Source organism: Myxine glutinosa, chromosome 1, assembly GCF_964187855.1.
Source record: "Myxine glutinosa chromosome 1, kmMyxGlut1.1, whole genome shotgun sequence".
NCBI classification, from domain to species: domain Eukaryota; kingdom Metazoa; phylum Chordata; class Myxini; order Myxiniformes; family Myxinidae; genus Myxine; species Myxine glutinosa.
The window spans coordinates 329,245,992-329,259,381 of NC_136261.1; positions in this window are offsets into that span (position 1 = coordinate 329,245,992).

The following is a 13,390-nucleotide window of genomic DNA, read 5'->3' on the forward strand; positions in this document are numbered from 1 at the left end:
CTATACAACCTTTGTAACGAAACCAAAACTCTCCTCTGTCGAGAAACTGATGGCAGGTGCTGAGGAACAGTACACGTATGGTGAAACAAAGTTTGCATCATTGAATAGACGTTTGCAATATTCCTCTGCTGAAGAATTGCTCGCAAAAGGTCTCCGCTACCATAAAGCTTATTACAAAGATGTTACCAATAAGATGCACATTGATCGAGCAAAGGCTAGGTTTGAGAAAGGAACAACATCAGGCAGTGCCGCAGAAATCCGACTGAAAAAGAGAGGACGACCAAGTTCTAGTGATCTAGGGGAAAGCACGTCAACATCCAGAAGGTGTTCCCGAGAACAGACATTTGACGCGCTCAGATGTGTCATATGCCAGGAAGACAGAGGAAGTGAACTACACAATGTGTCAACAAAGAACATGGGACTCCAGATCAGAAACATTGGCCAAGAAACAAGTAATGACAATCTGAAAGTGAGACTGAACAGTGTCATAAGTTCGCCTGACCCATTGCAAGCAATGGCTGAGGACATGAAATATCATTTACCATGTGTAGTTAAGGCCAAACGTGCTATAGTTAAGACGGAAAAACAAACAGAAACAACCAATGTTAACTTTGGTCAGGTGTTATCAGACCTTGAACTCATTGAAATTGTTGAAACTGCATTGAATGATACTACTGAAAATGCTGTGCTGAATATGAATGAAATTCATGTAACCTATGTCAATTTACTTAAGGAGCACGACTTTCCGGTCTCAGACAACCATAGTTATAAGCCATACCTGAAACAATTGATCCTAGACAACATTGCCGATGTTCATTTCAGCCGGCCCTCAAACAAAACAAAGCCAGAGCAGATTCTTTCCACAAAGCTCAAAGACCACATGATATCAAGCACAATTACAGCAGACAGCATCAAAGACGATTTTAAAGTACTTTTGCGAGCTGCGAAAATATTGAGGAAAGACATCGCATCTTCCCCAGCATGGAAATTTAATGGAACCTTTGCTGATTACAAGCCACCCCCGATGCTCAACATCTTCTGCAAGCATGCAGTCATGGGAACAAGGAAAGTAGGAAATAGCAACAGGGAGGACTCCATTGGTGTGAGTGCATCATTGTTGGCGCAGCACTTTGTCGGTGCTTATAAATCTGACCGACAGGTATCGTACGAACCAAGAAGCGAGGATGGATCATTCAAACAACGATTTGAAACTCCATTGAGTGTGGGCTTAGCTCTCGACATACACAAAAACACACGATCCAAGGCGCTTGTAGAGAAACTTGCACATCTGGACCTTGCCATCTCCTACAAAAAGGTCATGGAGATTGAGACCAGCATTGCCAACTCCGTACTGAAGCAAATGGAGTCCACCGGAGGCATCTGTCTACCACCATGGTTGGTTCAGGACACGTTCGTCTGGTTTGCCATGGACAACATCGATTTTCTAGAGTCAACTCCTTGCGGGATGAATACCCTTCATGGTACAGCAATTGCGATCTACCAGCCTGTATCACCGGAGAAATCACCCATGATACCACCAATTGAACTTGACCGACCAGAGCTCGACCTGAAAGAATGTATTGGCACCTATGAATTTGGCATCGTTCCACGTTCTTTATTTGCATCTGATGGATCCCTCTTGTTGGCATACGACAAGGCAAAAATCCTTCGTCAACTTGAGCATCTGGCTGAGCCTGAAGAGCAGGATGTACATGATCCACCAGGAGAACCTATTTCGACAGAAATCAATGAGCATCAAGACGCGGGAATTGCCGCTTTGAATGATGCAGCAGCACACGCTGGGGAAGAAACTAATGACCCATCAACTGACTATGAAATCTCAAGCCAAAATTTGCAGGAACCCTCTCAGATCAGCCAAAACCCAGACACAACCACAAGATCAGGAGTGATCAATGAAAACGAGACTACTTCTCGCCATAGAGTGATAAATCATTGATGGCATGGCTCTTGTTAACGGGATCTCCAAAACAGAACAAATGATTACATGCAGTGACTTTGCTCAATCGTTCATTGAACGCCTCGAAAATATTGCCGTGCATTATGATGACGTGAGGTTGGTATTCGACCGATACATCGATAACTCACTGAAAGACAAAATGCGCCTAAAGAGGACAAAGGGGAAATCAACATACTATCACGTCAGGGATAGTACATTGATCCAGAAGATTTCACTCAAAGATTTCCTTTCCAATGTGAAGACCAAGGCAGAGCTTACAGAGTACTTGGCTGTGAAGTGTCTATCTTACAGCAAGGCTCATCCAAACAAGTTGAAGAAGTTCATGGTGACATCAGGAACTAAGACCACGGGCAACACTGAAGTTCCAGACAGTCTACTCACGCACAGCCAAGAAGAGGCCGATACACTCTTAATTCTGCATGCTCTCACAGTCGACAAAGATGCAGAAGTTATCATTGATTCGCCAGATACCGATATCTTCCTCCTACTGATTCAGAGATTTCACGATCTACCACCTGCTACGAGGTTTCTCACTGGGAAGGGAAAGTTGAGGAGGAGCATTGCAGTCCAACCTATTCATGGCATGCTAGGAGAGAAACGTGCGTCTGCAATACTTGGATTCCACGCATTCACGGGAAGTGACATGTCTGGAAGGTTCGCTGGCAGGAGCAAGGACTGGTGCTTTAAGGTCTTCATGACATGTGACAACAAGATATGGGAGGCTCTGGAGTCTTTGGGACAAACTGATCCGTCACCAGAAGTGTGTTCCCAGCTGGAACGCTTCGTCTGTCTGCTGTACAAGTCTAAAGTTCACACGAAAGTAAACGAGCTTCGCTGGTTCTTATTCTCCAACCGTGCTGCTGAGGGAGAGAGTCTTCCACCTACCACTGGTTCGCTAAAGTTACACGTTCAGCGAGCACATTATATCGCAATGATATGGAGAAAGGCAGCAGAAAGCCATCCGTCCCTTCCATCACCTGTCGAGTATGGTTGGCAGTTACTTTCGGATGATGGGGTTTATGCCCCAAGTCGATGCCTGAATCCTCCAGCCCCAGAAGCAATAATGAATCTCGTGAACTGTGGGTGCAAGAAAGGGTGTATGGGAAGATGTAGCTGTCGCAATAACAATATTCCTTGTACTGAAGTTTGTGGGTGTGTGGGTTACAGTTGTAACAACAAAGCAAACATCAATGAACCGCGTGTGATAGATATGGATGAGGATGAATGAGGCATTCGTTTATGTGATCGTTTATGTTCATTCATCGTTTATGTTTAGGTGTGTGTGTATGTGTGTGCGTGTGTGTGTGTGTGTGTGTGCGTGTGCGTGTGTGTGTATTCAAAATAAATGTTATCAGTGAAGATTGTTTATTGAATCGATTCTAATTGGGAAATTATACGATCCGATTTCACGACGGCCGTCTCCATTTTGGCTGGTATATTGCCCACTATTTTAATTTCCTTGCATTTTTCTGTAAAAACAATGGCAGATATGGCTTCCTTGGGTCTGAAAACATATAAAAGGACATATTATTCATGTTTATATGATATCTAGATACAAAGATATGCACAAAAGTGTATTTTCCAAATTTTATGGCGGCCATCTTGGATTTCTTCGAATTACTACCTATTAGACGTAAAAGAAAAAATGGAACCCTATTTTTTTTACATCTCTATAATATTCTGAAGCAGAATCCATTGCTAAATCAATTTTAACAAACAAAAAACACGAAATTACTAATCGCCCTAGACTATACAGTCATTTATCTATATATCGACACATCTGGGCAGTGTCTGTGTTGTCACTTAACGACTCCCTCAAACTTTTGTTTCCGTGGTTGTGAAGTGTTTTTAATAACATTGTGGTGGTTTTGAATCACGTGGTGGTGAGGTATTTTGAATTATGTGGTGGTGAGGTGTTTTAATATCACATGGTGGTGAGGTGTTTTTAAATCACATGGTGGTGAGGTGTTTTGAATTACGTGGTGGTGAGGTATTTATAATTACGTGGTGGTGAAGTGTTTTTAATTAGGTGGTGGTGAGGTGTTTTGAATTAGTTGGTGATGAGGTGTTTTGAATTATGTGGTGGTGAGGTGTTTTTAAATGACGTGGTGAGGTGTTTTTAATTTAGTGGCTGTGAGGTGTTTTTATTACGTGTTTTATGGCTGTGAGGTGTTTTTATTACGGGTTTTATGGCTGTGAGGTGTTTTTAATTTTGTGGTGGTGAGGTGTTTTTATTACGTGTTTTGTGGCTGTGAGGTGTTTTTATTACGTGTTTTATGGCTGTGAGGTGTTTTTAATTTTGTGGTGGGGAGGTGTTTTTATTACGTGTTTTGTGGCTGTGAGGTGTTTTTATTACGTGTTTTATGGCTGTGAGTTGTTTTTATTTTCGTGGTGGTGAGGTGTTTTTATTACATGTTTTATGGCTGTGAGGTGTTTTTATTACGTGTTTTATGGCTGTGAGGTGTTTTTATTACGTGTTTTATGGCTGTGAGGTGTTTTTATTACGTGTTTTATGGCTGTGAGGTGTTTTTAATTTCGTTGTGGTGAGGTGTTTTTATTACGTGTTTTATGGCTGTGAGGTGTTTTTATTACGTGCTTGATGGCTGTGAGGTGTTTTCAATTTTGCGGTGGTGAGGTGTTTCTAATTTCGTGGTGGTGAGGTGTTTTTATTATGTGTTTTATGGTGGTGAGGTGTTTTGAATTACTTGGTGGTGAGGTATTTTGAATTACGTGGTGGTGAGGTGTTTTGAATTACGTGGTGGTGAGGTGTTTTGAATTACGTGGTGGTGAGGTGTTTTGAATTACGTGGTGGTGAGGTGTAATCGTCCCAAACTTCCAGTCTGCACCTACCCCTCCCCTATGTATGTGCTGAGGGGTTCTTTCTTGAAAAAAAACATTCAACCTAAATCTTCAACCTAAATTGCATATAAAAATGTAATATCACAAACACAACAAATACATTTGTGCCAAGTAATTGTTTGTATTATGATTGGTGAAAATCATGACAACACAGCAACTCAGGTAGTCATTAGCCTCAGCTAAAATAAGCCCGCTCCTCAGTAACGACGCTTGGTGAGGCGAGCGGAGCTAGCCGAGTCAAGCTAGTATATATATATAAAGCTCATTTTCAAGTTTCGTATAACAAACGTCAGGAGAAGGCTGACGAGCAAACTAAACACATTAGATGCCAATTTAGGTGCAGAAAGTTCAAGACAATACCAAAAGCACATTGACTACACTAATTGCAAGCCAGATAAAGGCAATGCCCCAAAAAAATTGTTTCTGTGAAAACATCGATTTTTTATATAATTATCAAGCTAAGGGCTTGGCCACACCAACGACGCGACGCAACTGAATGGTCTCGCCTTGGAAAGTGGGTTGTTGTGGACAGCCGGTCATGTAAAATTACATTGCGTCGGGCTCCGTCAGATGTTCGATCCTGGTTGGTCGTAGTTGCTATTCGTCCATTGGTGTGCACGTGATTGGACGAATATGTTCCCGCCGAGCCAATCTGAGTGTGCATACTGCCTCGCGCTTCCTTCCCGTACCACAATGGAAAACTTCTGAACTGAGGAACGTGAGGATGAGCTGATAAGGCTGTGGCAGCAAAAAAAAATCTGTCTGCTTTGTACAATATTACGTCCACAGGTTATTATCTCCACCACAGAAGGTGGACAGAGGTTATGTTTTCACCTATATGTCTGTTTGTTATTTTGATACTTTATTTTGTTATTTTGAAGGTTTTGCATATTGGGTCACTGAAGCATATTGCTTTTGAGGTCAAAAAGTAAACATCACATAAAATCGTCAATTTTCCTCCAATTGACCTGAAATTTAAAGAATTTGCATATTGGATCAATGAATTGGTTCACCAATCAAAAGCTGGAAGCCAATTTGAGAGATCTCGCGAGATCTTGGAGATGGCGGCAGGGATTTTCGAAGCTGCACACGTTGTCCATGTTTTCAAAGTTAAGTCATTGTTCACAATTGTATTTTGTCGAAACTGTATTTATCTTTGGGTGTGTGAACCTATCGTGTGTCCCTTGGAAGTTTCTCGGTGTTGATCTTTCATAAATTAATCGTTTCTGTTTGCCGCGCGTGTTGCGGCCTTGCCTCAGGCTTCCCCTGTCCCCCGTCGAAGTTTGTTTCTTCCTTCGCTGTTTTTGATAGGTTTTTAGATTTCCCTTTCTCCCCCAAACTTCCCCGTACATCTAATCTTTGTCGAACGTTTTAACCCCCCCCCCCCCCCAAAAACAAAAAAAAACAAGAACATTTATTTCCCATTCTCCACGTGTGAAGTGTCCCATCATGTGCTTCTGTCCAGGTGCGCTGTCTCGCCCTGCCCCCATTATCTCCTTGGCTTCCTCCTTTTCCCCTGTTCACGTGACTCATGGTTGTCCCTCGAGGCTCCCTCTCCCGGTTGGTATTTTTGTGAATATAAGATTGTTCTTCACGGATCTAACGGTGCCATACAATCACATTCTGGTGCAACGAAGGGTCAGAATTAATGGAAACGAGTCCTTAACTGACATAGACTAAGAATAACTAGCAAGATGTCCTATAGTTGTCTTACATGAGATGCGGTGAACCTGGGCACGACATTTAATGGGGGAAATAGGGGGAGGTCGGGTCTACAGAGTGTTGTTTACAGAAAATGGGACTAGGGAATGGGGGATTGGGGATAGTTGGGAAGTATTGAGGAAATAGGGGAATATTTACAAGCGGATATGGATGGATGTAAATCCCATATCCGCAATACTGCACCCTTCTCTACCTCGGGGCGTCGCGACCCGATAAATTTTTACCTATTTTAGTGTAGCACTCAGATGTAGTTCCCTCTTCTATTAACTCAACTCTGAGTGCGACAGTTTTACAGATGTTCACAAATGAGTAAATATGTCCCCCTGCGACGTTGCACCCTTCTCCTAACAGAAACACACCCACAGGATAACCGAATCGCGGAATGGTCTTCAAACTATACATTGACGGTGGGGAGCATTATTTACTTTATTTACAAAACTAACCCAGGACCTGCGATTGTTCTTTCTGGGGGGGAGACAGTCTGCTGTGCATCAATGCACCATGAAAGCACCCAAAACGCACCAATACAACCTCAGGCACCAATCGGTGCCCAGTCATCATAGTTCGTCAATGTTCAATAATAAAAATAAACCAACAACCCCTAACCCTGCAGGTGGTCTCTTGCTCTTCGGCTCCCTCTGCTGGCTATTTACTTTCTTCCAGATGTTGTCATTTCCTTTCATTTTCTTACTGGCGGCCTATTTGAGCATAAAATGAAATGCACCCAACGTGTCCATTTTTATTTATTTATGGCCCACAGGGCCGACTAGTGTGGTTCACCTGTGGGGCATCGGTGCCCTGTGGCCAAGGTCCGCCAGCAAGATTTCGGGCCCTCATGGCCGGTTCCAACAGAGGGGCCATGCCCCAACCCATGGGGTCCATAAGTGGTGCTCGGCCACAGACATGTGGTCCATAATGTGGTGCATCGATGCAGACAGCTGGTTCTGAGAGTTCCGGGCGCACAATGGCCGACTCACGCACGCTCCCCTCGGCGCCCAATGGCGCACAGGTCATGTGGGAGAAAAAAGGGGAAAGACAAATGAGCGAGGGGTAAGGTCACAAGGGTACACGTCAATAAGGCAATGCAAGGCGAAATGCGTACGGAGAGCGAAATGAGAAAGCTCGTCCCTACCGTACGTCACCCCCCCTGTCACCTACACTACCCTTGCCCTTACCCCATATTTACAAAATCTACACATTTACAAATTCGTCGCTACTGTCACGTCTTCCCCACATTTCCCTTACACCAAATTCGTCACCACAATCCCTCTAGCCAAAATTTGCCATCACCCAATTCGTCATCAATCCTCATAAGGAGGAAGAGATGGAAAATCAAGCACAGTCACACCCACGTCATGATGCGTCTCACATTCCAAACATCTGCACAATAAAATAACAAAACATGGCATGGTGTGGAGGTACGTCATCTCAGGTGAGTGCATGTAGATGGTGCGAGGAGACTTCAATCCTAACTATCCTCTAAATGACCTTAACACTCTTTACCCTACCCGGGGTCTTTCCCTGCAAATCCATTGGCCACTTACACTATGGGTTCTAAAAACCAATTCCCATTGACCAAACTGTGGTGCTTCTCAATTTGGGGTCTCACTCCCCCGATTCATCTCCCGGTGCCCTAGCACAATTTCTGGGCTGTGACGTGTAGCTCTCCCAGCAGGTCTACCCACCTGCACACCTCCACCACTGTAGTTGCCACCCGAGCTTACCTGCTCCTTAACCTAACCTATCTACTGGGGAAGGCCCCTCCTGGCTCTGTCACCCCTTGGTGCCCTCTGGCACTGGGCTACCCGGGTCCGTCCTCCGGATCCTCGGGCCCCATCCACAACTACCGGCTCCCAGAGCCCACCTGCGGCCTCACCTGGCCGATATCCTCACAGTGGTGGAGTGCCCAAACCAACTACACACACTAACAGGCTACACACCCAGCCATTTCCACCACACTGATGCACCCATCCAAATACCATTCTTCCACCCGCACCACAGATGCCAATATCCAACCACAATTTACCTATACCCTCTACCTAACACTTACACTACCCGCCCCGGGTACTCGTGAAAGGGGTCCACTCTTCCCCCATCCACACCTTCGCACCATACACACCACTCCATACCACTTACTCCAACTCTCTCCACACCACTCATTCTCTGCTCCATATATTCCACACACCTGTACTTGCACACCTGTGCTCTCATACTTGGTGCCGCCTGCACCCTTCTCTCCCCCAAGCGCATTCGCGCTGATCCACAACACTCACTACTCATACACTGCTCCACACACCTGTCCAGTTCTCACACAGCATCATCTCATCTAACTACTCCCCTCTGAAACTTGCGCTTCCCAGTCGTCCCTTTAAACTATTGCGCTCCCTCGTCATTATAATCCACTCTAACCTACCTGCGTCCCCACTACAGGTATTCTTGTCACTAACTAATCTTAACGTCACCTAATGTCATCTTCGCTAGATCCCTACACACAATATCCTAACCCACCCGGGCTAGTTTCCACTGCCATACACCCCATAATCTAGTGCTCCTTTGCCCCCCCTCGCCGTGAGGGATGGTGGATTGCCCATCCCACCACATCGGGGAGGTCCCACTATCAATTTTGCTCGTCCGAATTCCAACCAATTCAAAAATTTTCCATTTACTGCCAATTCTACCCACTATTATAAATTTCGTATCAAATCACTACCATCATCATCACAGTCCGCTATATCCTAGCCTCGGTGCGTCATGACATCATTAAACTCGGTTCGTAAAGCCGAGCAATGAATTCGGGTGATTTGGTCGCCTGCAGGTTGAATCCGTCTGGCTTTCGGTTCAAGGGAGGTGGTTTGGTTGGGCCGAGGTTCCACGCACCATCTCGGCGCGGCACCTTGCGGTCCCGGGCCCGATGGCTCAATCTCCCCCGGTCGGAACCCCGTCCCCACGAGGGGGCACCGTTCCGCTTCCTCCCACTCGCCCTTGAACCGTACCGGTCGCCTCGCCCGCCAAGGCCCGGACTCGACCGTGCAGGGCGGGGCCAAGCCCGAATCGGCAACGACGCTTCGAAGAGAAACGATGCAGCTTCGATCCGCGCTGGGCCCTGCATCCAACAAAGCACGCCGCGCCCCGAGTGCTCGCATCGGCTATCCGTCGCCCTAACCGCTAACCCGGTTACCGTCGATGCTTCACCTGCATGCTCACACGCATACGCTACCCCTTTCACCTTCACCAAATCCGGCGTTCCAACGCCGTCCGTACATTCCACCAACGCACTCCCTGTTACAAACCACACCTCTCGCGCACACTCGCCGCTCGCACATCTCGGTCCACACCTCTCCTCCGTTACGTCCTCCGTAACACTCACCATGGGCGTGCACTCTGGCATCCACCCACTAATGCGTTCACATGGGCTCTCCCACACTCGCGCTACCACCAATTCAGGTGTGCTTTCTCGCACACGTTCCACCACCACCTTACTCTCCGTGTCACACTCACCCTCGCACGTACACTCCGTATTGCTCTCACTCCCTGTGTCACACCCCGTACACACCGACGTGCATTCTCGCTCGCACTCGGTTTCACTCCCACACTTTATAACACACCCACTCGCCGACGCACACTTTTTCCTCACACGCGTGCCATTTTTACTCACACAGGACCCTTCACCAACGCCTGGGTGCCATATCGATCCCAATCGCGCGACAATTCTTTTGTCGCTAAACATCCTTTTACAAAATCTCCCAGCACAATACACAGCACGTCTCACCTTCGGGGTTCTTCTTCCTCCCTGCACCAAAACCTGCAAACTTCCATTCGGGTTAAGCACAGCATCGTGATGTGAGCAGGGACTTTGCACATTTTCCATTTCTCCCTGCAATTCCCGGGCTACCTCCGTCATCTCTTCAATTTTAATTCCCAGCACTGCTTTGTGTTTGTTCCCCTCGACGACCGTTGGCTTTAATAAAATTCCCTCTACCTCATCGGTCGCCGGCTTTTCCAAACCCCGTGTCGCGATTTCTACCCCCGTCATTGTACCCGCGCTTTCCTCCGCTTCGCTCAACCGGCGCTTCTCGACCCGCGTTACCTCCTCGTGCACCCCTGGGACCCTTTCGCCCACCATGCGATCCATGGTCTCCCCACATTTTTGCATGCGGTCACCCATTCTGTTGGTTATTGCTTCAATTTGGTTTCCCAATCCATTCGTTATTGCTTCCATTTTATTACTCAATTTCTCCCCCTCTATTCTCAGCATCTCGGTGAATTGCGCCATGAAGTCCCCCACATCAAAGCCCGCTGCTACGGTCACGGGCGCGGCAAAATTTGGTGCCGCTGTAACCACGTGCGCGAGGGCGCCATTTTGTGCACCTGATACCCCCTCAACCACACCTTCTTTACTCTCCTCCACCATTTTCCCCACTTCTTCCCTGGGGTCCTGGGTCGATTCTACCCCACTCTCCTCTACCGGAACCCAGCCGTCTTGATCTGCCATAGCGCGACTTTCAAAATTCGGGTTTTTTTTGTAAAACAAAATCAAATTTCGGTGACTTTATAATTTTGACCAAATTTTTTTCTAGATGTTTTTTAAAAATTTGGTTCGGGCCTCGAATCTCACTCCTCGACACCAATTGTTACGGACGCGGTTTAGATGTTATTTTGACCGAGCGGTTGGTATGACCGCGACCGAACAGTTATTCCCCGACTAGACCCCGATTCCACCCAGACGTTGACCAAATCGCGCTATGCTAAATCAATGATGGAAAGGACACAACGACTGGGATAGATGAAACGACGCAAGGGGTACAGTTCTCAAGACCTCCGGAGGAGGGTATAATTACAGTGGTGGAGAAAAGGGGGTAGATTACACGGCAGAGTGAGGTAAAAGACACAGAAGAGATGGGCACTTAAATACAATCTTATCTATCCCAGACAGACCACAGACAAACGGAACAAGGCAGACTTACACAGGGATTGATGGCAGGAAGGGACAGGTAGGTCGATAGCACAAGGTGCACCTTGGCTCGGGGACAGGATAAAGCACGGTCTAGTCCAGAAGATGCGGGGAGGCCTCACAGCGCTCGGAGGGTACGTCTTGCTTGCTCCAAGCTCAGCGCGCATCTGACGTCACCTCCCTCTTCCTGCGCATGCTCAGCGGGGAGTGACACGCCCTCGGCTGGTTGGCTCCGCCCCCCTGGGGCCGGTCCGCCGCTTCCATTGAGTGCGGGGGTTACCGGGCTCCGCCCTTGACGAGGAGCTGACAGGGAGCCCCTATTTGGTAACCCCGTCGAGCACATGTTCGATGGCGGCTCGCTGGGAAGGCCTGGTGCCCTCCCAACACCCCCTACCAACCAAGCCGGAGTGAGGACGCGCACTTCCCGCGCCCGCCGCTGCCGTTGTTGTTGTTGTTGTTGTTGTTGCTGAACCGTGAGGAAGAGCTGCGGGGAGGTATTGGGAGGTCCTAAACTTCCTAACGGTGCCATACAATCACATTCTGGTGCAACGAAGGGTCAGAATTAATGGAAACGAGTCCTTAACTGACATAGACTAAGAATAACTAGCAAGATGTCCTATAGTTGTCTTACATGAGATGCGGTGAACCTGGGCACGACATTTAATGGGGGAAATAGGGGGAGGTCGGGTCTATAGAGTGTTGTTTACAGAAAATGGGACTAGGGAATGGGGGATTGGGGATAGTTGGGAAGTATTGAGGAAATAGGGGAATATTTACAAGCGGATATGCATGGATGTAAATCCCATATCCGCAACAATATTTTCATTAGACTTCTCATTTCTTTATTTTCCTCCTCAGTGCGTTGAGTTTGATTTATTTGCTGTAATACCTTCAATCTTTTATTAATCTCACTGATTTCCATCTTTTTATATTTTTCCTCCCTCTCTCTTTTCTCCCTCTCCTCCTTCTCTCTTTTCTCCCTTTCCTCCTTCTCTCTTTTCTCCCTTTCCTCCCTCTCCTCCTCCTTTTTCTCCCTTTCCTCCTTCTCCTTTTTCTCTCTTTTCTCCCTTTCCTCCCTCTCCTCCTCCTTTTTCTCCCTTTCCTCCTTCTCCTTTTTCTCTCTTTCCTCCTTCTCTTCTTTAACTCCTTCCTCATTTATCTTAGCAATTTTTGATATCAATATTTTCACAGCATTCATTCTTTCTTTATTTTCCTCTTCGGTGAGTTGAGATTGATCTTCTTGCTGTAATACATCCACTCTTTTTTGAATCGCTCTGATTTCCATCTCCCTCTCCTCCCTCTCTCTTTGTTCCCTCTCCTCCTTCTCTCTTTTCTCTCTTTTCTCCTTCTCTTCTTCAACTCCTTCCTCATCCCTTGCTACCCTTGAGTTTAAACCCCAAAGAATATTATACATATACTCATCTGGATTTTGAGATATTCTTGTATCTATAATTATTTTTCTCATAATAGGATACCAATAAGATTTGTTGACGATTTCTAAAAGAGTTTTATATTTCATAACTTTGAGAAGTTCATTTTTATTTAATACTTTAAACAAGTCTCTATTTGTGGGTTTAACAATATCAGTATAAGGCCAGTTTTTTATGACAAAATTCCCATGTATATGCTCCAAATCATAAGGTATGTAATACCGAGCACCCTTTTCTTGTAGGTATCCTTGAATACAAAAATTATAATTCTCTTGTAGTCTTCTTCCTGTCATTTATGTATCAGAAATATATGTGAGATTAATATTATGACAGGTAATACCACCCCATCTTCCCACTACCAAATCGGTTTGTATTCCTAGGCTTTCTATCCTTATCTCATTACCTTCCTTCTTTGTCATGCGAACCATCGCTATACTATCATATATTTTT